Below are 22,924 nucleotides of genomic sequence, written 5' to 3' on the forward strand. Positions count from 1 at the left end.
TATAAACATTTAATTAATTAATACATCACTAAACACCAACAATAATAAAATGAGTAAATTATAATGAAGTCAACTGAGGTTAGTTTTAATTAGAATTTTATTATTAATTTCAATACATCCATTATAATAAATACTCATACTAGTGCATAAAAATAAGTTTATTTAAATACATTATAATAAATACAATTCATTAAAATACGTCCATTTAAAAACATACATTATTAAAATGAATACAATTAATAAAAAAAATAGTTATTTTAATTAGTTATTTTGATACTTTGGATCATGATATTTTACTTTCTAAATTAAGTTTGTATGGAATGAAAGGAAGGGCCCTAAATTGGTTGAGAAGTTATCTGAATAACAGGAAACAATATGTACAGTTAACTGATGTCAAATCGGAACTTATGGAAATTAAATGTGGGGTACCACAGGGTTCTATTTTGGGACCTAAACTTTTTCTTTTATATATTAATGACATTTGTGATGTTTCCAAATTATTACAGTTTGTTTTATTTGTAGATGATACTAATTTCTTCAGCTCTGGAAATAATATACAGAAACTAGCAGAATCTATTGAATATGAAATGATAAAACTGAAGAAATGGTTTGATGTAAATAAGTTGTCATTGAATTTAGAAAAGACCAAATTTATGGTCTTTGGAAATAGGAAAATAAACGAATCTGTAGCTTTATCCATAGATGGAGTTGATATTGAGAGAGTGTTTGAGTTTAGTTTTCTTGGTGTAATTATGGATGATAAACTATCATGGAAACCACAGCGTCACTGCGGAGTCGTAAACGTGGATTGACAACAGACCTGGAAGAGGATACAATGCTGAATAAAGTCGTAGTTTTTGTTATTTTTGGACAAAAATGTATTTTCGATGCTTCAAAAACTTCTAACTAACCCACTGATGTCACATGGACTACTTTGATGATGTCTTTATTACCTTTCTGGACATGGACAGTATACCGTTCATACATTTTCAATGGAGGGACAGAAAGCTCTCGGACTAAATCTAAAATATCTTAAACTGTGTTCCGAAGATGAACGGAGGTCTTACGGGCTTGGAACGACATGAGGGTGAGTCATTAATGACATCATGTTTGGGTGAACTAACCCTTTAATTCAAACCACATTAATAATTTTTTTTTTCTGTAATGAAGACATGACAATACAGTAAACTATATTATGACAGGATTTGTTCTGAGAGGACTATTTCTGACAGAGAAATGTAGTTCCCTTTCGTAGTCACTTCGAGTTACGTCGAAATGACGACGAATGGGGTTCGCTTAGAAGCCTATCCTCTTCGAATATTAATAAAACGAGCCAATGGCAAGCAAATGCCATGGGTCTGCTGAATTTGCATAGCGTAACTCCGCCCCACAGTGTGGGTATATAAGGAAGTGAGCCGGCAACATGCAGATATGTTTTCGCTTTCGGAGCCAAGTTTATCCTTCACTCCACAAGCCATCCTGAGTATCATCTCTATTCCTCTTCGAGACGAGCTTCCCTCCAGGTGTTGGTGTGACAGCGAGTTCCAGCGAGTGCACATTCCCTGCGATCTGAGCAGTGATCTGCCAGTGTGTGTGTGTTCTCTCCCTGGTCGCTTCAGCATCTGCGGGGATTTCTCCTTCTCTCTAAAAGAGCAAAGCGCGTGGCACGTCTTTTTAAAGATGCATCGCCCGTGCCCTTCTGGTTGTGGTCACTGGCTGTCTGATTTAGATGGGCACAATCGCTGTTTTGCGTGTTTGGGCTTAGAGCACGCCAAAGCAGCGCTTGTGGATGACTCATGTTTTCATTGCGGAAACATGACCATCGCGACACTACGGTCGAGACTCAGTGATCTCGAAAGAGTGAGAGTCCCCTCATCCACACCCCGATCTACCCCCTCTAGTAATAGAGCTGGTACTTCGGCTGGTGGCCAGGGTGACCTGAGGGTGACGGTGTGGCAACAACAACCGACGATTCGTCCTCGGGCCACATCCCCCTCTCAAGTGCCGCAACCCGCGAGCCGACCAGATGATGCGCTCGATCAGTCCCGGCCAACGGTCGGCGGCGGACCGAGTGCGCCGTCTGGCGCTCCTAATGACGATGCTATGTCGATCACAGCATCACAAGGTGGGCAGGAGTCCTCGGGAGATGAGGGGTCGGCTGTGCTGCCGCCTCCGGGCGCGTCAGCATTGCCCGATCCTGATCCCGAGCTGACGGCCATGCTTTCCCGGGCAGCCGCGAGCATCGGGTTAGAGTGCAATCCGCCACCCTGCCCCGAGCGCTCGCGTCTGGACGATTGGTTTTTGGGCGCGGCCGCCGATTCACGTCGGCGTCCAACCCCAATGCCTTTCTTCCCGGATGTGCATGAGGAGGTCTCGAGGTCCTGGAAGACACCCTTGTCTTCCCGTGATCGCTCGGCGACCTCCTCCGCCTTTCCTCCTCTCGATCAGGCGGCTGTTTACGGGTACACTGGGGTGCCTATGGTTGAACGCTCTGTTGCGATGCAACTGTGTCCACAGAGTGCTTCTTCCCGTGGTGATCCTAAGCACCCCTCCAAGGCCTGTAGGTTTTCGTCGACCCTGGTGGCGAAGACCTATAGAGCTGCGGGGCAGGCAGCCGCCTCATTGCATGCCATGGCCACTCTGCAGGTCTACCAGGCCCAGATGCTCAGGGACATGCACGAGGGGAGGACTGACCCAGGGCTCTTCAATGAGCTGCGTGCCGCCACTGACCTCGCTCTCCGGGCGACGAAAGTGACCGCACGCTCCCTGGGCCAGGTGATGTCCACTAGTGTGGTCCAGGAGAGACACCTCTGGCTCAACCTGGCCGATATGAGGGACGCTGAGCGGACTCGTCTGCTTGACGCCCCCATATCCCAGGCTGGCCTCTTCGGCGGAGCGGTTGAAGATTTTGCCCAACAGTTTTCAACCGCCCAGAAGCAGACTGAGGCTATTCGTCATATTCTGCCCCGACGGCCCGCTGCTGCCTCCACCCAGCCGTCGGTTCAGACGCCTCAGCCTGCTCGCCGCCGAGGGCGCCCTCCCGCGGCTCCCGCCCCTCCCGCACGGCCCCAGCAGCAGCCTTCACCCGGGCCGCGTCGTGGAGGACGCCGCAGGCAGGCGCCCCAGCCCTCTCCAGCCCCGCGCCCCGCTAAACGCCAGGCCAAGCGGCGCTCCTGAGACGGGCTGCTCAGAGATGGCCATCAGTTCTTCTCAGGAGATGGTAGCAGGACCACTCCTTCCCCCGGTGGAGGGCCGGGGGAGAATCCTTTGTTCTCCACTCCCCGCTGCTCACCCACGGGTGGGCAGCACCCTAATGTGGTTAAAGAAAGAACTGATATCCCCATCTCTGAGCCCCCAGAAGGGAATGACAGTGCGCGCCGCCCACGGGCCCCGCCGCTCTCATCCCCTTCTGTCGCCAGACCCCTGCCAGAGCACGCCCCCGTGGAACGCTGGTCCTTCCCTGGCTCCCTCTGGCAGGACGCGGCTAATGACCGTGCCCCCACACCGGGCCGCTATGCCACCCACGTCCGGGCCGGTCATTCCGCTTCGCTGCACCCCCGCGGGGACGTCTGTCGTCCGCATGACCCCGCTGGCACAGTCCTTGGGAGCCTGGTTAGAGCTTCCCAACCTGTCCCGCTGGCTCGCGCGGACCATCAGGCTCGGCTATGCGATTCAGTTCGCGCGGTCTCCTCCCCGCTTCAGGGGAGTCCGCTTCACTATGGTCGGTGGCAATGCCCCTGTCATGAGAGCGGAGGTCGCCACCCTGCTGGCGAAGGGTGCGATCGAGACTGTCCCTCCAGCCGCAATGAGGTCCGGCTTCTACAGCCCCTACTTCATTGTCCCCAAGAAAACCGGTGGGTTACGACCAATCCTGGATCTGCGCGTCTTGAACCGTTCCCTTCACAGGCTTCCGTTCAAGATGCTCACGGCCAAGCGCATTTTCGAATGTGTGCAGCCACAGGATTGGTTTGCAGCGATCGACCTGAAGGACGCCTACTTTCATGTCTCCATTCTTCCTCGACACAGGCCGTTTCTACGGTTTGCTTTCGAGGGGCAGGCATACCAGTACGCGGTCCTCCCATTCGGGCTGGCCCTGTCTCCTCGCGTCTTCACGAAGGTCGTCGAGGCAGCCCTTGTGCCGCTACGGCAACACGGGGTTCGCATCCTGAATTATCTCGACGACTGGCTAATCCTAGCTCACTCTCGGGACCAGGTTTGCGAACACAGGGACCTAGTGCTCCGGCACCTAGTCCGTCTGGGCCTTCGGGTCAACTGGGAGAAGAGCAAACTTTGCCCCGTGCAGAGGATCTCTTTTCTCGGTATGGAAATCGACTCGGTCGCCATGTGCGCGCAGCTTACGAGCGAGCGCGCGCAGTCACTGCTGACTTGCCTGAGACAAATCCAGAGCAAGAGTGCGGTTCCACTGAAACTTTTTCAGAGGCTCCTGGGGCATATGGCATCTGCAGCCGCGGTAACGCCGCTCGGATTGCTTCATATGAGACCGCTTCAGCACTGGCTTCACGATCGAGTCCCGAGGTGGGCATGGCACCAGGGCAAGCTCCGAGTACCAGTTACTCCGACCTGCCGTCAGACCTTCTCCCCGTGGACGAACCTCAGCTTTCTACGGGCCGGAGTGCCCTTAGAACGAGTTTCCAGGCATGTTGTTGTGTCAACGGATGCCTCCTCCACGGGCTGGGGTGCCATGTGCAATGGACATGCTGCCGCGGGCTCCTGGACAGGACCCCACCGCCTATGGCATGTCAATTGCCTCGAGTTGCTGGCAGTACGTCTCGCTCTGCACCGCTTCCGGGCGCTGCTCAAGAACCAGCACGTACTAGTCCGATCAGACAATACCGCGACAGTAGCGTACATCAACCGACAAGGTGGTCTACGCTCCCGCCGTATGTCGCAACTCGCCCGCCACCTCCTCTTATGGAGTCAGAAGCATCTGAGGTCGCTTCGAGCCATTTATATTCCGGGAGACCTGAACTGTGCAGCCGACGAGCTCTCACGGCTTCAGCCTCTTCCTGGAGAATGGAGACTCCATCCCCAGGCGGTCCAGCTGATTTGGGATCAGTTCGGGGACGCACAGGTAGACCTGTTTGCCTCCCACGACTCGTCCCACTGCGCCCAGTTTTACTCCCTGACCGAGGGCACGCTCGGCACGGACGCTCTGGCGCACAGCTGGCCCCGGGGCCTCCGCAAATATGCGTTTCCCCCAGTGAGCCTTCTTGCACAGACCCTGTGCAAGATCAGGGAGGACGAGGAGCAGGTCATATTGGTTGCGCCGCACTGGCCCACCCGAACCTGGTTCTCCGAACTTGTACTCCTCGCGACAGCACCTCCCTGGCCAATTCCTCTGAGGAAGGACCTCCTTTCTCAGGGACGGGGCACCCTTTGGCACCCTCGTCCCGATCTCTGGAACCTCCACGTGTGGCTCCTGGACGGGACGAGGCAGGTTTGAGTACCCTACCACCAGCGGTGGTGGCTACCATCACTTCCGCTAGAGCGTCGTCCACTAGACATGCCTACGCGTTGAAGTGGAACCTCTTCGTCTCTTGGTGCTCTTCTCACTCAGAAGACCCCAGATCATGCCCGATCAGTGTCGTGCTTTCCTTCCTGCAGGATGGGTTGGAGCGAAGGCTGTCTCCCTCCACCCTGAAAGTATATGTTGCCGCTATCGCCGCACATCACGACGCAGTTGATGGTAAGTCCGTGGGAAAGCACGACCTGGTCATCAGGTTCCTGAGAGGAGCGAGGAGACTACAGCCTCCTCGCCCTCCTCTCGTTCCCTCTTGGGACCTCTCAGTGGTACTAACTGCCCTGCAGAGTGCTCCCTTTGAGCCTCTGCAATCAGTGGAGCTTAAGTTCCTGTCAATTAAGACAGCGCTCCTGGTTGCTCTGGCCTCCATCAAGAGGGTAGGGGACCTGCACGCATTTTCTGTAGACGAAGCGTGCCTGGAATTCGGGCCGGCCTTTTCTCACGTGATCCTGAGACCCCGGCCTGGATATGTGCCCAAGGTTCCCACCACTCCCTTCCGGGACCAGGTGGTGAACCTGCAAGCGCTGCCCCTGGAGGAGGCAGACCCAGCCTTGGCATTGCTCTGTCCAGTACGCGCCCTCCGTGCTTACGTAGACAGAACGCAATGTTTCAGGACCTCAGACCAGCTCTTTGTCTGTTATGGTGGGAAGCTGAAGGGAAGGGCTCTCTCCAAGCAAAGGTTGTCTCACTGGATAGTGGACGCCATTGCTTTGGCTTACCAGCAGCAAGGTCGACCGTGCCCCCTTGGTGTGACGGCCCACTCCACCCGGAGTGTGGCCTCCTCTTGGGCTCTAGCGCATGGCGCCTCGCTAACAGACATCTGCAGAGCTGCAGGCTGGGCGACACCCAACACATTCGCCAGATTCTACAATCTCCGAGTGGAGCCAGTGTCCTCCCGAGTACTCGCTTCAACCAGCCGGTGCTAGGACCCGCTCAGGTGTCTTCGCTTGCTCGCCATTCCACTCCACGGACTGGATACGTGCGATATTCTCCTCAGGTGAGCCTGATAAGCCCTGAGTTCCTCCAGCGCTGTTGACGTCAACGCCAGAGTTATGCCTCCGGCAGCTTTCGCGTTGGCTAGGTGCCACCATGTGCATGGTTCCCCCGCTGGGCGACCCCCACGTGTGTATTTCCACTGTAAGCCTCCTTCGAGCATGTGTCTTTCCCTTGGCAAGCCAGTCTGCCACCCCTGGGGTTGAAATACTCCACCCTACGGGCTGGACACCCCAGTGTTATCCGTATGCACCCCCCTCCGGGTCATATGTGTTTTCTTAAGTCCCCCCCCTTCGGGCGGGCACTGATTGCATATTTCCACTGTGATATGCTTCCCAGTGTACCTTGGTATTCCTGTGTTAAGTAGGAGTCCTTCGTCCGTGCTAGTCTCACGACAGGGAGCTCAGACTTACGCAGGGCACTGGAAGACAGCCGAGGTGGCGTGATTGGACTGGGAACCCCATTCGTCGTCATTTCGACGTAACTCGAAGTGACTACGAAAGGGAACGTCTCGGTTACGGATGTAACCCTCGTTCCCTGAGTAGGGAACGGAGACGTTACGTCTTCCTGCCACTTCCGCTGTACCGCTGGAACAGCCTGAGTTCAGCTTGGCTCCTTCAGCGAAGAAACATATCTGCATGTTGCCGGCTCACTTCCTTATATACCCACACTGTGGGGCGGAGTTACGCTATGCAAATTCAGCAGACCCATGGCATTTGCTTGCCATTGGCTCGTTTTATTAATATTCGAAGAGGATAGGCTTCTAAGCGAACCCCATTCGTCGTCATTTCGACGTAACGTCTCCGTTCCCTACTCAGGGAACGAGGGTTACATCCGTAACCGAGACGTTTCTGAAGTAATTTTTTACCTTAATTCCAATTACATGAGTGATTTTTAAACCGTAATGAAGACATGACAATACAGTAAACTATATTTTGACAGGATTTGTTCTGAGAGGAGTATTTCTGACAGGAAAATTTAGTTTCTGAAGTCAAATTTTAATGTGACTCTAAATTGAGTTTGACACCACTGCACTAAACCAACTGAATGGTGAATCTGTTGGAGATAGTTTTATTTGCCTGATGAATTACCATTGGTTTTCTGTTTTAAGATGATGATACATGGGGCAACTTTTTGTTGTTGTGGGCACTTTTGCATTGAGATATCCAAAGAGAAATTTGTTGCCCACTCTCAATGGGAAAGTGCCCAAGCAACATTGCTCAAAAAGTTGCCCGTGTATCATCACCTTTACTTGTGTATTTTCTTTTACCCTCCAGAATGTCAGCGGCAAGTTCACCATACAGCAGGCCTGCGCCCACCCGGATCACCTGTGTGAACAATCGGACAAACCGTCGGGCTAAAACATACGAGGTGTCCAAAAATAGCAATAGAAATAGCATCCTTCAAAACCAGCACAATAAGTGCCCTCAGTGATGGCGTGAGGGCATTTCTTGCTCCTGTGGATGGTGAAAGCCCACTGTTTGAAACCGGCTTTCTTCGAGTTGCCAGAGGAGGCAGAAAGATCAGCCAAGTACCTCCTCAATCCACCAACTGCGCTGATGTCTGGGGAAGACCAGGACCGGTTCACAAGGGGGGGATTCATCTCCCTAACGGGAGAAATTGAAAAAGTGAGCAAATTTATTTAATAATAATTTTATTCAATAATTAAATTCAACTTTTTTTTTAAAGAGTTTTCCCCCAGATTGTAATTCTATAGCCACAAATGTTTTGCTAATTTGTATTAATATTAAGATAATCCCCGCCTTCATTTTATCGCCTTTTTTTAATAAATAAGTGAAAAGTGACTACGGTTTTAATACTTAAAGGTTGAATTAAGGTAACGTTTTGTTTGAAGACGCATTTTAATCAGATTCACAGACAAAGTTATATTGATTACCTCTAAGCTGTCACATTGTTAATGTGTTTTCTGTTGTTTATCATGGACTTTTAGTTTGTTTTCCATCTTCAGTGTTTTCATCATCTCTGTCGTCATTTTCATTAGTTCATTTTCGTCACCTGTTTAGTTAATTAGCCTTGTTAATCATCATCATCATCACCTGTCGTCACTCGTTGTCATCTGTGTATTTAAGTTCCTGTCTCTCACCCTTCAGTGGTCGGTCAATGCTTATGCTAATGCTTATGCTTATGCTTGTTTATGTTACGTTGTATGGAGAGTGTTACCCTTGCCTGTACCAGTTTTGTTTAAGTTTGATTCTAGTAAAAGTTTGAATTGGAACTTTGGGCCTCAGCCTGTCTTCATCCGCACCATACCCGTGACAGATTGACCGACCCAAAAACGCTATGGAGGCATTTCTGTTCAATCAGAATGGGAGTTCATTGGAGGAGTTGGTGGAAGTTTACCTTCATCTTCATCAGGATGTTTACTGGGAGGAGGAGTTTTTGAAGCAACGGTTCTGGAGAGGACTTGATGATCCTCTAGCCCAGATATTGCTGCTCAGGGACTTAGATAGACCTTTTATTGAGTTTATGGACAGAGCTCTTTGGGTGTGTGGTTCCTCACTCACTGTGGGAGACATCCAGCCAGATCTTCGCGTCCAGCCAGATCTTCGCGTCCAGCCAGATCTTGAGCCCGCTGACCCTGCGCCAGAGCCCTCGTCGCTGCCCAGCACAGAGCCCTCATCGCTGCCCAGCACAGAGCCCTCATCGCTGCCCAGCACAGAGCCCTCATCGCTGCCCAGCACAGAGCCCTCATCGCTGCCCAGCACAGAGCCCTCATCGCTGCCCAGCACAGAGCTTCCTGCACCGCTGGTCCCGTCCAGCCCAGAGCTTCCTGCACCGCTGGTCCCGTCCAGCCCAGAGCTTCCTGCACCGCTGGTCCCGTCCAGCCCAGAGCTTCCTGCACCACTGGTCCCGTCCAGCCCAGAGCTTCCTGCACCGCTGGTCCCGTCCAGCCCAGAGCTTCCTGCACCGCTGGTCCCGTCCAGTCCAGGGCCTTCGCCACTGGTCCCGTTCAGCCCAGAGCCTTCGCCGCTGGTCCCGTCCAGCCCAGGACCGCCTTCGCCGCTGGCCCCGGTCAGCTCAGGGTCCTCTTCGCCGCGGGTCCAGTCCAGTGCTGACCTCCCCAAGAAAATTTTGGGGGGGGGCAATAAGTCCTCTGAGGGGATCGTGGAGGCCCTGCCGACACGGTCGCCATGGCCGCCCGAAGGGTCCTCACCGCCATGGCCGCCCGAAGGGTCCTCACCGCCATGGCCGCCCGAAGGGTCCTCACCGCCATGGCCGCCCGAAGGGTCCTCACCGCCATGGCCGCCCGAAGGGTCCTCACCGCCATGGCCGCCCGAAGGGTCCTCACCGCCATGGCCGCCCGAAGGGTCGTCTCCGCCGTGGCCGCTCGAAGGGTCCTCACCGCCGTGGCCGCCCGAAGGGTCCTCACCACCGTGGCCGCCCGAAGGGTCGTCTCCGCCGTGGCCGCTCGAAGGGTCCTCACCACCATGGACGCCTGAGGGTCCGTCTGCTCCGCCATGGCCACGCCCTCATCCTGCTCCGCCCTGGCCACCTGCACGTCCTGCTCCGCCCTGGAGGCTTCCTGCTCCAGATCGGCCACCTGTTCATCAGCCTCCAGGGCGCCCACCCTCCCACCCCTTTGGATGTTTTACGGCGCGAGGACGCGCCTGGGGGGAGGGGGGGGTTCTGTCACATTGTTAATGTGTTTTCTGTTGTTTATCATGGACTTTTAGTTTGTTTTCCATCTTCAGTGTTTTCATCATCTCTGTCGTCATTTTCATTAGTTCATTTTCGTCACCTGTTTAGTTAATTAGCCTTGTTAATCATCATCATCATCACCTGTCGTCACTCGTTGTCATCTGTGTATTTAAGTTCCTGTCTCTCACCCTTCAGTGGTCGGTCAATGCTTATGCTAATGCTTATGCTTATGTTTGTTTATGTTACGTTGTATGGAGAGTGTTACCCTTGCCTGTACCAGTTTTGTTTAAGTTTGATTCTAGTAAAAGTTTGAATTGGAACTTTGGGCCTCAGCCTGTCTTCATCCGCACCATACCCGTGACATAAGCACTAGTAATTGTATTCACTTGCATTGCATTAACAACAATCTTACCCTTGTGGTCATGCAGTTGCAGGTCCCCAGGATGACCCGAGTGGCTGACGGAGAGGTCCCCATCAGAGACCCATCTCTCCGGTGTGGCCAGAAGGTGTCCCTCTGGCGAGATGAGGCCCTGGTCGAGCTCAGCCTGGGGGATCATGTTGAGATTTCGTGCCTCAGGGCGACTCTAAGACCTGCTGCAAAACTGAACTCATCCAGCTATTCAGCTGTGGAGGTACACAACATTATGCATCATGTAACCTAATTATTCTCTAATTGATCTTTCTGCATCTTCCTACACTCCTGAGTGTGTACCAAGTGTATATAATTTTTTTAAAACTTTTATATATTCATTGGTAATCATTTATATTGGTAACACTTTAGAATTAGTTATATTGGTAACACTATTAGTTAATATTAATGCGTTGACTAAGTTACCTAACAATGAGCTACACATTTGTTACAGTACTTTTCAAACTGTGTAACACATAATGTCAGTTAATAAAATACAACAGTTTCAAAAACGTAAATTTTCATAACATTTTAGTAAATGTTGAAATTAACACTAACAAAGATAAATGCTTCAGAAGCATTTTTCTTTTTAGATCATGCGGTCAACTAACATTAGTGTTCATGTAATATGCCTTTTGTGCAGGTTCCACTCATAGATGGAACAGATTATTTAATAATGCAGACAAAAAGGTAGACATGACATTAAAATCATTGTCAGCAACACAGTGGAGTTGTCGTGCAGATGCATCTAAAGCCCTTTGTGCAAACTATTCAAAAATCAGGGATATACGTCAGAGCATATCATCTGATACAGGTGAGAAACGTGAGACACGCAATGAGGCAGGAGCATTGTGCTCAAAATTGGGCACTCTCGACATGGCATTTATGACACAGTTTTGGCACTGTGTCTTAGGCAGATTTAAAGTGACAAGTGAGGCATTACAAAAGCCTGACATGGATCTGATGAGTGCAGTTCGTCTGTTTGAGTCTTTGAGATCATGGGTTGTATCACTTCGAGACCAGGTTGACCATTTTGAAAGATCTGCAAAGAATATTCCTGGGGTGTGCAAGTCATATAAAGATGAACTGCAGCGGGCCAAAAAGCGCAAAGCATTTTCAGATGAATCGACAGAGCATGAACTCTGAATGGCCGGGAACGATACCAGGTAGAAACATTCAATGTCATTATTGACAAGCTAGTCAGCTGTTTAGACCACAGAGCAGATGCATACCGGAACATTAATAACACGTTTGGGATTCTAATGAACATGGAATCTGAGGATTTGCTCACTGTTCGTAAACAGCCTGATGCACTCGGTGCCTTATATTCTTCTGATTTAGATCAGAACGTTGCAGATGAAATTATCCAGTTCAGATGCTTCATGGAGAGTGAGGTGGATAAGTCTCCTCGAAACATGCTGCTGGTGCTCCTAAAACATAGTCTGCAATCAATTTTTCCTAATGTGTTTGTAGCCCTGCCTATTTTTTTGACATTGCCGGTTACAAACTGTGAAGGAGAAAGATCATTTTCACACATGGCAAGAATTAAAAATGAACTCAGAACAACACAAACACAGCAGCGCCTCAGTGCACTGTCACTCACTGATGGCCATTAGATCTCAGCTGGTAAAGGACTTGGACTTTGATGACATTGTAACCGAGTTTGTTAGCAGGAAAGCCAGAAAAATGTCTTTATAAGGACAGAGAAAGACAGAAACACTGCAAAAAATGACTTTCTTTCTTAGTATTTTTGTCTTATTTTAAGTACAAATATAAAAAAATTCTTAAATTAAGATGCATTTTCTTGATGAGCAAAATTACCTAAGAAAATAAGTCCAGTTTTTAGACATAAAATAAGAATTTTTTGTGAATACAAGCAAAAACAAATCTGCCAATGGGGTAAGCAAAAAAATCTTTAACTTTTTTCTTAAACACTTAATTCAAGAAAAAATAGTTTACCACATTGGCAGTTTTATGCACAAATTCACTAAAAACTAGACTTATTTTCTTAGGCTATTTTGCTCATCAAGAAATTGCATCTTAATTTAAGAATTTTTAGATATTTGTACTTGAAACAAGACAAAAAATACTAGGCAAGAAAGTATTTTTTTGCAGTAAAGAGGAGGAGAGATACAGACAGAGCGAGCCCCTGAAGAAGAGAGGAGGAGAGATACAGACAAAAAAGCCCCTGAAGAGGAGAGACAGACAGAAAAAGCCCCTGAAGAGGAGAGTCAAGTCAAGTCACCTTTATTTATATAGCGCTTTTTACAATACAGATTGTATCAAAGCAGCTTCACAGTGATTACATGAAAATAACACAAAAAACAATTTCATCATCGTCCACCTTTAAGGCAGATCTATAATATTGTTGAATATTAAATGTCCCCAACTAAGCAAGCCAGAAGGCAAGGCAACAGCGGCAAGGAACCAAAACTCCATCAGGTGACAGAATGGAGAAAAAAACCTTGGGAGAACCCAGGCTCAGTCGGGGGCCAGTTCTCCTCTGGCCAATGAGTGAACAGTGTATGATTATGATTCAGGAGCATTACAGGTCAGAAGTTCAGAATGAATCAGAGTATTTGTCCAGTTCTGGTTGGTTGAAGTCGGAGTGGAGAGGAGGAGAGACTGGTTGACACTTCAGGTCAGCAGTGTCGTCGTGTCCTGGCGCTGGTCCTTCATCAGATCTGGATACGGCCTGGTTCCGGTGGACAGCGGTAAACCTCGGGATAGACAGAGAGACTAATATTAGCGTAGATGCCATCCTTCTTATGATGTACCAAGTACATCAGGATTTACGGGAAGTGTTCCCGGTCCCGGCTGTTCTAGACTATGCAGCCTAATTATAGAAGTCTATAATGTGTTATGTGTATGCTAGGCCGAAGAGATGTGTTTTTAGTCTAGATTTGAACTGACAGAGTGTGTCTGCTTCCCGGACAATGTTAGGAAGACTATTCCAAAGTTTTGGTGCTAAGTAGGAAAAGGATCTACCGCCAGCAGTCGATTTTGATATTCTAGGTATTATTAACTGGCCGGAATTTTGAGATTGCAGTAGACGTGAAGGACTATAATGCGTTAAGAGCTCGCTCAAGTACTGCGGAGCTAAACCATTTAGTGCTTTGTAAGTGATCAGCAATATTTTAAAATTTATACGATGTTTAATAGGCAGCCAATGCAGTGTTGACAGAACGGGGCTAATATGGTCATACTTCCTGGTTCTGGTAAGAACTCGAGCTGCTGCGTTTTGAACTAGCTGTAGTTTGTTTATTAAGCGTGCAGGGCAACAACCCAGTAGAGCATTACAATAATCTAGCCTTGAGGTCATAAACGCATGAACTAATTGTTCTGCATTATTGGAGGAGAGGAGGAGAGAGACAGACAGAAAAAGCCCCTGAAGAGGAGAGGAGGAGAGAGACAGACAGAAAAAGCCCCTGAAGAGGAGAGGAGGAGAGAGACAGACAGAAAAAGCCCCTGAAGAGGAGAGGAGGAGAGATACAGACAGAGCGAGCCCCTGAAGAGGAGAGGAGAGAGACAGACAGAGAGAGCCATTCAAAGAGACAGACAGACAGAAAGAGACAGACAGACAGAAAGAGACAGACAGACAGAAAGAGACAGACAGAGAGAGCCCCTGAGGAGTAGAGGTAAACTGTGTGTGTGTGTGTGTGTGTGCTGCTCTAACTGCTTTATTGTTAATTTTTTATCTAATACTTTCATGTTTTAGTCAAACTGACCTATGCTGTTTGCCTCCTTTTCATCACTAGAATGGCGAGTAGAGAAAAATGGGAAAAGAAGAGAGAGACAGGCAAAAAGAGACAGTCCCTGGATAGCTAAGAAGAGAACAAAAAGAACATCTGGAGATAGGAGACAGAGGATAGACAGAGAAGATGGACAGACAGGAAGCATGAACAGGCGTGTGTGTGTGTGTGTGTGTGTGTGTGTGTGTGTGTGTGTGTGTGTGTGTGTGTGTGTGTGTGTGTGTGTGTGTGTGTGTGTGTGTGAGAATTATGGAAGAACCTGATTAATAGACTGGATTTATAGAGGTGAGGCAGTAAGTGCTTGCATATGCCAATGAGTTACACTACACAGGGAAATGTCTTGATATTGTTGCTGCTGGTCCAGGAAAGCAATGTGGTGTAAATCCTGTATGATGGATAATTAAAGGTGTTGTTATTGTCCAGATTGTGCTGTAAACTGTCTGTGTAAATCTTGTATAAGCTAGAGGAGTTTCAACAAGTAGTACCCTATAATTAAAAACCTTGTTTGTGGACACGTGTGGGGGAGGGGGGCCCTACAAGAAATTGTGCCATGGGGCCTCTGAAGTCTTAATCCGGGCCTGCATGTAATGACTCATGTCTATTGATATATAATGCCTTTGCTGAGACTTCCATTCATGTTATTACATTTCAGAAGACTGTAGCTGAACCAGTGGAGGTGTAGCTCACCATCATCGGGGTCATGGAGGGAGATGCAGGCGCCACAGTTCTGCTGACTGACGTCTACGAGGAGTACACTGTCCCTGCGGCTCTACACCTCGACATCGCTGCTGATGACCTGCCAATTAAACTGACACTAACACACCAACATAAAATAGTTCATAGCATTGAACCGTTGGGGGAGATGTTGGAGGTCATGTTTGAGTCAATTTGACTTTTTGTTTCGATTTTAATAGTTAAAATTTGTATTAGTTGTTTTATCGGTTATGAATTGTTAAATTTTTTATTAGTTGTTTTATCGTTTATGAATTGTTAAAAATTGTTATTCGTTGTTTTATAGTTTATGAATTGCTAATTTTCACAGTTTAATAAAACGCGTTTTAATACATTTTGCTTTAAGTGTTTTTTCTATGCATTCCATAAATCTAAATTAAATAATCAGTAGCCTAAGTCTGATGCATTTTATCACCTCCCCCTACCATAAACATAATCCCGGCTAACCCAGCACTTAATCACAACTTCACCATCCAGCTAGGCTTGTCATCCATAACTCCATCAAGATCAGCCAGGAACCTTGGAGTTGTAATTGATGACCAATTGAATTTCACAGACCACATCGCTAGCACTGCCCGGTCATGCAGATTTGCCTTGTACAACATCAGAAGGATCAGGCCTTTCCTATCAGAGCATGCTACACAACTCCTTGTTCAGGCGCTTGTTCTATCCAGACTGGACTATTGTAATGCTCTCCTGGCTGGTCTCCCAGCTTGCACTGTCAAACCTCTGCAACTGATCCAGAATGCTGCAGCTAGAGTGGTCTTCAACGAGCCAAAGAGAGCACACGTCACTCCTCTCCTCATGAAATTGCACTGGTTGCCGGTTGCCGCTCGCATCAAATTCAAGTCACTGATGTTTGCAGACAGAACAACCACTGGGACTGCTCCCCTGTACCTGAACTCATTACTTCAGACTTATGTGCCATCCAGAAACTTGCGCTCTGCAAGTGAGCGGCATCTGGTGGTGCCATCTCAAAGAGGCACGAAATCTCTCTCTCGGACCTTTACCATGACTGTTCCCTGCTGGTGGAATGATCTGCCTAACTTAGCCAGAGCTGCTGAGTCTGTAGCCATCTTTAAAGGAACACTCCGACTTTTTGGGACTTTAGCCTATTCAACTTATCCCCCAGAGTTAGATAAATCCATACATACCTTTTTCATCTCTGTGCGTGCTATAAGTCTGTTTGACGCACCCACCGCTAGCCTAGCTTAGCACAAAGACTGGATGTAAATGGTTGCAGTTAGCATACTAATCCAAATAAGTGACAAAATAACGCAAACATTTTCCTATTTACATGTTGTGATTTGTATAGTCACAGAGTGTACAAAAAACAAAGTCACATGAGACAGACATATTTTAACCGTATAAATACTGGGAACTATATTCTCTGAAGGCGAAGCACTGCTACTTGGGCGGAGTGATAACCGCAGCACCTGAGACGCGCCGTGGTGAGGAGCAGAGAGTTCGTTCAGAGCGCATCTCAGGTGCGCTGCGGTTATCACTCCGCCCTATATTCAGGGGATATAGTTCCCAGTATTTATACGGTTAAATTTGTCTGTGTCTCATGTGACTTTGTTTTTTGTACACTCTGTGACTATACAAATCACAACATGTAAATAGGAAAATGTTTGCGTTATTTTGTCACTTATTTGGATTAGTATGCTAGCTGCAACCATTTACATCCAGTCTTTGTGCTAAGCTAGGCTAGCGGTGGGTGCGTCAAACAGACTTATAGCACGCACGGAGATGAAAAAGGTATGTATGGACTTATCTAACTCTGGGGGATAAGTTGAATAGCCTAAAGTCCCAAAAAGTCGGAGTGTTCCTTTAAGAAACTGCTGAAGACGTATCTTTTTCGGCAGCACTTGAGCACTTGATCCAGTACTACTAACACTAACACTTTCTTATCCATTCTATAAAAAAATAAAAAAATAAAAAAATGCGTTGGATTGTACTGTGAAGGGTCATAGCACTTACAAACTGTTGTCCTACTGCTAGTTTAATTGCTTCTAATCTTCTCATTTGTAAGTCGCTTTGGATAAAAGCGTCTGCTAAATGAATAAATGTAAATGTAAGCATAAATCCTTAATGTTGCTCTGATCTTTATGCTACCAAGTATGTTAAAAGTACTTGGTAGCATTAAGATCAGAACAACATTAAGCATTTATGTTTATGGTAGGGAGGTGATAAAACTCAGACTTAGGCTAATGATTATTTAATTCTTCATTACTTATACAACCTTCTGGAGAAAATGTTACTCTTACAGGTTGTATAAGGAATAAAGAAATAGAAGAGAGTAATTAATTGCATAACACTAACTCCTTATAACAGTTAATTGTATATTTATATAATACTTATATAGACCATTTCAAAGACGTAAACAATAACAAATGCGTTGGAATGCTACTGCGCATGTCTGGCCCTGAAGCATTTCTGGTGGCGCCATTTTAGAACCACAGATCCATTAAAACAAGCTCGTACTTTAAGTCCGAAAAAACGTACGAAAAGGCAACAGTTAAAGTATTTCCAAAAACTGAAAATAAACGATGATTGAAATAATCGGACCCTTTAAATAAGACTTTGGTGCGTAAACTTTTTACCTGAATAGTCTGACGGCTCATTATCCGATTGCGTGTTGCGGCTGCTTGCGTGCAACTTACACGAGAGATGCGATAAAAGCATATCACAGTCTGGATGCTTACAATTAATTAATTAATCAATCAATTTGATATCTCACAAAATGTTCAGGATTCGGCTTTTGTGTTCTACAGTCGCCATTCATCATGTTTACTGTGGCGAACAGGACGACGCGAGGCCGGTGGCGTGATTACTGATGAGCGGCAGCTGTCAGACGCACCGGTCTCGTATCTCTCAGGGAGGAGCGTGAATTTTCTTAACAATGCTAAAATGCACATCAACCGATCACTTGTTTAGCGTTCATGTAAACACTACATTCAGATTCACCAATTGGAATGAATTCAGTTAGATTGAAACAAAAACATGTAAACAACGAATGGCAACCGCAGAAAGCAAAAGCTGAATCCCGGACATTTTGGACGATCTCGGCGGCCGGAAATGTCCGGGAAAAAGGATGTATGGTAACCCCTACTACTCAGCTTTCTCCACAGAACAAGAGCCTGTTAGCTTAGCTTCCAAATAAAAGATGGCTGACACTATTTGTACATTCTGTGAGTGAGATCCCTCCCTCTATGGGCGGGTTGAAAACATGCGGATCTAGCGCCTTCTACTGGCTGTAGTTTTTAGCCTCTGGCCAAAAAAAACTCAGATGACGAAAATACATAAATCTCTCGTCTCAGGGGGATATGAGGGAGGAAAGCATGGTAATTCGAAAATACAAGTTTTCTACATATACAAAGCTTACTGCTAAATCCTGAAATATCCCTTTAACAGAAACAACTGAGTTGTGCCATTTAAAACAATAAAAATGATATAATACGCACTGTTGCTCAGTATTAAATTTTAGCTTGAGATATGCACAAAATTTTTATTTGCTACCAGCAGGATACACAAGAAGCACGTGCAGGGACGCACAGACGGTAGTGGTGGTAACGAACATCACATCACCCTCTTGCGCATCCGTGCTGAGCTTCCGGTGGAATCACAAAAAAAAATGCACACTTAAGTGTCCCTGCTTGATATCCAAACAGAATATGCTCATCAGTGGTTGTATGAGTAGACATTATCTATAGTAGATAATGTACTATTTCTTGATTTCTGGACAACGTAACGTTCTTTTTTTATTATTATTGTTATTGTACATATATTCACAGATGGTACTTTAAGATGGTAAGAGGATCATTTAAAAGCTTAAAATCAGTCTAAATCAAGCGTAGCGTCAGTTCTGGCAGATCACGTTAGTCAAGCTCACATTAGCTGACTCTCAGCTGATCCACGTCCACCTATAGGAATACGACGCCCATCACTGTACATATATAAGCTCCTTCAGTATTATCAGCAGCCATCACATTTCTCAGGAGCTAATTACCCTCCTCCATCCCCCGCTCCTCCTCTCGCCCAGTCAGGATTTGGCATTCTGATTCCCCTTGCATCAGAATAAATTCTCGAATTATGTTGTACTTTAAAATCTTGAAATAATGATATCTGCAAAACATTCATGTTGATTCTGTTCTGTTTACCCTGAGGAGGGTTATTGCTGCTCTTATCCATGCTAAGCTGCATGGATGCGCAAAGAGTTCTCGCCCAGAACGGAACCATGCCGCCAATCCAAACTATATGCTAATTGTCAATCGTTCATAAGCAATCAGTTGGCATAAATGTGCCATATAATTCATTGATTGCTCTGAAGTGCTGTTGGGTGGGGCCTGTAGAATGCGTAACAGCCAATCAAACGTGCAGCACTCATCATAAATACTGGCGGTAAATCGCAGATCCCTTACTCTTCTTTTAGATGGCACCACGCGTTTGGATCGTCGGCAGTTCAATCATCCGCAGGCTGCATACTTCTGTGAGCAGCGCCTCGATGAGAACATTGATCTGCGCTGTGAGATCACCTGGGATGGCAGAGGAGGAAGACTCTGGGAGCAGCTGCTTCCAGCTCTGCGTTCTCTTCGGGCCAGAACTTCAGCTCCTGACATCCTGATCATCCACCTGGATGGGAACAGTTTGTGTCGGGAGGGCCGCGATCGCCTGGATTTCCTTCGGGAAATAAAGCGTGACCTGGCCAAATGCTTCAAAAAGTTCCCAAGAACCAGTTTGTGTTTTCTCACATTCTACCCCGTCTGAGTTGGAGAGGTCAGACTGGCTATAGCGTTGAAAGGCGCCGGCGGTGGATCAACGGGGCGGTGTCTGGCTTTTTGATAGGGAGACAGATGCGCTGCATTCACCACAGAAACATCTGTCTCTCCCATCTGTCTAGCGATGGAGTCTGAGCCGAGAGGGAAACCAGCTTCTGCTGAGCAACCGAAGAGAAGCTCTGCAGGTGGAACTCCAAAGTTAAAGCCACCAAATGTCCTTTCAAAGGAAACAACGGCTCTTTTAAAAGCCACCCACTCATTCAAATAAAGAGCATTTTTACAAATGTGTGAAATTCTTTGTTCTTCACATTACTTGAGGTCAGGTAGCGGATACTTGTTATAAAATAAAAAATTTGATGACACGCACATGTAAAAAGCGCGGTCACAGAAAATGTGATTTTAAACCATTTCAAGCGCGAAACGACTCTCGCGCTGTTTTATGTGCTGCACACAACCAAAACGTGTGAACCGAAAAAGTGCTTTAATGTGATTTTAAACCATTCAAGACTCAAGCGCTGTTTTATGTGCTGCACACGCATCCAAAACGTACATACAGGAAAAAGTGTTTTTAAACCATTCAAGCGCGAGAGGACTCGCGTGCAGGTTTCAGTGCTGGAGGCATTTTGAATCTTTGAACTAATAAAAAAATGGCAAAAATTCTCGGCACTAATAAAATAGGCTAAACTAGCACATCTCATTAAAACAATGATAGGAAATCTTGTTATGACTTTATAATAATAAAAAAAAAATGGAACTTAGTTTAAATATATCAATTTTGGAGGTGTAACGGTACGCAAAAATCACGGTTCGGTACGTACCTCGGTTTTAAAGTCACGGTTCGGTTCATTTTCGGTACAGTAAGGGAAAGAAATGCAAAACATTAAAGGGGTCATGACATGGGTTTTTTTTTTTTATTATTATGTTCCCTTAGGTGCAATTATAGTATTACTATAGATTTTTTTACAAAAAACTTTTAAAATGTAGTGATTTATGACCTTTTCCCACCCTGTTTCTCATCCTCTGATTCAAACAGTCTGTTTTGTCCGCCCCCAGCCAGAACATTTGCGGATTCAGCGTATTTAAAAAGTAGTTAAAAGTTTTAAATACATTACTTACAGTTTGCGTCGTCGTTGTTGAGCCCAGAATAGTCGGCACGGACTTATCTTTGAGCAACACTTTTCTGGCAAAGCCAGCATAATTTTGGGATTTGTTCTCAAAACAGTCATCCTTCAAATGTATAGAACAAACGCTTAAACTAACACTGCCGTGACTGAGACGTCCGCAAAAAATAAAGTGCATCCATTTTTCCCTGACGACTGGATCTTTCGCAGCGTATTCAAAGATGTTGTTTGTCCACAGCCAGGAACAGCACATCTGCGTGGCATCGTAATTTCCTTGTACACAGACCCACTCGCTGTCCGTCGACTGAACACTTGTGAGGCGCGCAGCGCGCGGGCGCGACAATGATACGAAATGAGCGTAGTTGCCTTGCGCTTTAAGCGTAGTTGTCTTGTGCCGGAGGCGGTCGTATGCAAACGCTGGTACGTCACTTCGTACCGTGACGTCACTTCTTACCATGGATCCAGAACGAGCTGTATTTAGAGCTTGATTAAATAAATGATTCGTTTATAATAGGGAGGACGTCTTAAGCTATGAAACTTGCAGGACGTTTTAATGGTACAAAGACCTCTTATATACCAAAAGATCAAGGCAAATTTGGTTTCTCATGTCATGACCCCTTTAAACTGCTGGTTGTTTACTATAAACTTTTTTTAAACAATTTGTTTACACTTTTTTAAACACACTTTTTAATAAAATATAACGTTAGGCTAATAAATAAAAAAGATATAAAAAATAAAGAATAAGAAATAAAATACTGCTGCAAAGTTCTCCACTAAATAAAATACTCTCAAACCAATATTGGCCATGACGCTAGCTAGCGAGAGGCTGGGCTAAAGCGAGCGTGCCGTGTATGTGGTGATCTTTATTTATGCGATATTTATGTCCGAGCCCGACCCTAGAGTTAAAGTCAATTTTTTTTTCTCATACTAATGACACATGTACGTTTGTTTGTGTGGAAAGCCCGCTTTTAACTGAAAGGTATTCGGAAATGTCCACAGATGAGCGCATCAGCGCTCTTAACACAGGCGCGCGTTGTCACAGCAACATAAACAAATTTCCGCACACAGGAAGACAGATGTTATGGTAATATTTTACATGTATTTGAATCACAAAAACGATTAATCAGATTTAATCAGTGCAACGCGAAGACTTCCGACACTTAATATGTTCGTGTGGAAACTCGGAATTGATGTATGTTCCGCACACAAAACTAGCCTAATTTACGTGAAAGATTGCATTTGGTACCGAAAGTCCTGTACCGAAACGGTCCGGTACGAATACATGTACCGTTACACCCCTAATCAATATATATAGTGTTCACTCAGAACACCCTAGCAACCGTTTAGAGCCACCTAGCAACCATATTGCAACCTATAGAAGCCATATTTCAGCTCCACAATATCGTACAGACATGGTTGTTAGCTTGTATGCAATCATGTACAACACCCTAGCAACCGAGTGCTGAATTATTACCACTGCAAGCACCACTGATATTTTCTTCAGGAAATGACATCAGTTTGACGAGCATCCCGTCCAACTGTCATGCTGCTAGCTTTGACAGCGAGCTGAATGGAATGGCTACTTTTCTAGATCCAATCAACTCCCAGTGAAAAAAATTAGCTATGCCCTCTAGTTATTTTTTAGTTTCACTCGGAAAATAAGACACAACTTCCGCTTCATGAGGGGTAAATATTGTCCCTCAATAGAATACAGACCCAAGTTATATGGGGAACCGAGGCCCTTCTGAATATAAAATGGATAGATTTACATTATATGAATTTAAGCAGGCTCTTGAAGGGGTAAGAGATATCCACGGAAAGTGTGTATATGCATTAAATGTTTATGCAGACTTTATAATGAAGTAGGCCTACAGAAATTAGGGAAACTCTCCTCAACATGGAAATATGGAATTGTGGTGCCTGTTCCAAGGCCTGGG

At 46.4% G+C, this 22,924-nt stretch overlaps 1 long non-coding RNA gene across 1 annotated transcript; it reads left to right on the plus strand.

The window, feature by feature from the left end:
- The first annotated feature begins 618 nt into the window (after positions 1-618).
- LOC307004256 lies at positions 619-10,821 on the plus strand. The gene is made up of 3 exons (XR_013798959.1): positions 619-1,087; positions 7,813-8,163; positions 10,624-10,821. It is a non-coding gene; the product is annotated as an uncharacterized lncRNA (long non-coding RNA).
- The last annotated feature ends 12,103 nt before the right edge of the window (positions 10,822-22,924 follow it).

The sequence above is a fragment of the Phoxinus phoxinus genome (assembly GCF_949152265.1).
Source record: "Phoxinus phoxinus genome assembly, chromosome: 9".
NCBI lineage: Eukaryota > Metazoa > Chordata > Actinopteri > Cypriniformes > Leuciscidae > Phoxinus > Phoxinus phoxinus.